This window comes from Octopus bimaculoides, chromosome 20 (assembly GCF_001194135.2).
Source record: "Octopus bimaculoides isolate UCB-OBI-ISO-001 chromosome 20, ASM119413v2, whole genome shotgun sequence".
Classification (NCBI taxonomy): Eukaryota; Metazoa; Mollusca; class Cephalopoda; order Octopoda; family Octopodidae; genus Octopus; species Octopus bimaculoides.
Genome location: NC_069000.1, coordinates 8698541 through 8701040, shown reverse-complemented (window position 1 = coordinate 8701040; position 2500 = coordinate 8698541).

Genomic DNA, 2500 nt, shown 5'->3' with positions numbered 1-2500 from the left:
ATATATATATTTGCTATATATACATGTTTATATATTTATATGTATATATATTTGCTATATATACATGTTTATATATTTATATGTATATATATGTATTTATATGTGTGTATATGCATATATATATATATGCATATGTATATGAATGTATATCTATGTATATATATATATGTGTGTGTGTGTGTGTATATATATGCATGTGTATGTGTGTATACATATGCATATGTGTATATTTATATATATATATATATATATATATATACACACATATATATATTTATATATACACACACATATGTACATACATATATATATATAGAGAGAGAGAGAGCATGAAACAACCAGTATATCTTAATTCAGTAAGACTATATCGTTTGTCATATGTGAGAAAAAATACACACACACTTGCCTACATTGCTTGGTGGGAACACCATGACCTGTGTAAACCCCTATAACACAATCCTATCAAGCAATCACACCAACTGTCTTCTTTTCAGTCACTGGAAAGCCATGAAACAACCAAGACCCCCCACCACCAGAAACTCTCCTTCTTAATCTGTTGGGTGTAAGACTTCAGGGTTGCAACCGTCAATGCTGGATTGATGAAAATAGACCTGGAGAGACTGTAGAGATGTTGGAGCAGAGGTGAACAGATGGGATAGTGTGTACAAGCAGTAAGATGGAGGGGAACCTAAGCCGGTTTCCTCAAGTACAAATAAATCTGAAATTCTTCTGAGTTGATAACAGTGGAATTGATGAAGCAGCTATATTTTTGGCAGAGAAATGGATAAATTTTCATTCTCCAACGCAAGTCACAAAAGCAAAATTTACCAAGCAAAACCAAATAACAAACTTCAACTTACTCTTAATTCGGAATGAAATGGTCGACAGGTCTCCCTTGCATATTTCATGAATTCTTTTTTTCTTTTGATTTTGTTTTTTTTGTTGTTTTTTTTTTGTTTTACTTCTTTTTCCTTTTCACTGGTTTTAATCACTGGTCCATGTCCATGCTGGAGCACTGCCGTAGTCAAACGTACTGATCCCAGTATTTAGGCTACTTTCCAAGTCTGGTACTCATTCTATCAGTGTCTTTCGGTGAACCACTTAGTTACAGGGATATAAACAAACCAACACTGGTTATCAAGTGGTGAGGGAGCGGGTGTGACAAACGCAGGCACATTAAATATTCATCAATATTCATCATTTCTTATTTTTTTTATTTCATTATATCCAACATAGATGCAACCCTGCCACAGGTTCTTGTGGACAGGCAATTCACCCCTGGTATTAAAAAGGTATTTCACCCACACTTGATGTAAAGAGAAATTGAATTTTACAAGGCACCAGTCCTGATGATAGGAGGCGCAATGGCCCAGTGGTTAGGGCAGTGGACTCGTGGTTTCGATTCCCAGACCGGGCGTTGTGAGTGTTTATTGAGCGAAAACACCTAAAGCTCCACGAGGCTCCGGCAGGGGATGGTGGCAAAACCTGCTGTACTCTTCCACCACAACTTTCTCTCACCCTTACTTCCTGTTTCTGTTGTGCCTGTATTTCAAAGGGCCAGCCTTGTCACACTGTGTGTCACGCTGAATATCCCCAAGAACTACATTAAGGGTACACGTGTCTGTGGAGTGCTCAGCCACTTGCACGTTAATTTCATGAGCAGGCTGTTCCGTTGATCAGATCAACTGGAACCCTCGATGTCGTAAGCGACCGAGTGCCAACAACAACAGTCCTGATGATGCTCTAAATATCTGTCAGCTCTTAAATAATTTCTAACAAAGGCCAGCCAAGAAATTGTGTAATTTTTTTTCTTATGGGTGTGGCGGGTGAATGGTCGATAACATTGACTCCAGTTCTGCTCCTTTATTCTATCAACCCTAGAAAGATGAAAGGTAGAGTCTATCTCAACAAGATTTTAGCATAACATATAATGCTGCAATGTGGTTTAGCCAATGCTTTAACTGCCCTCGTTAGCGCTAATAACTGATTTTAATTTAGGGCACAAGGCCAGCAATTTTAAAGGGAAGGAGTTAGTTGTTTATATCTAACCCTGGACTTAACTAGTATTTTATTTTTTCAAAAACCTGAAAGGATAAAAGACAAAGCTGACCTAGGGTGAAATTTGAATGCAAATTGTTAAAAAAAAAACTGAGACACTGCAAAACATTTTGTCCAGTGCTTTAATAATGGTTTCCAAATTTTGGCACAAGGCCAGAAAATTTTGAGGGGGTTAGTTGAGTACATCAACTCTAGTGCTAAACTGGTTCTTATTTTACTGACCCTGAAAGGATGAAAGGCAAAGTTGGCCTTGACAAAATTTGAACTCAGAATGTAAAGTGCCAAAGGAAAGCCCACGAAGCATTTTGCCCAATATGCTAATGATTCTGTCAGTTTGCCACTCTTATAATAATAATAATAATAATAATAATGATTTCAAATTTTTTTCCATAAGGGCAGCTTGGGGGAGGGGGATTAAGTTGATTACATCACCCCCCCCCCC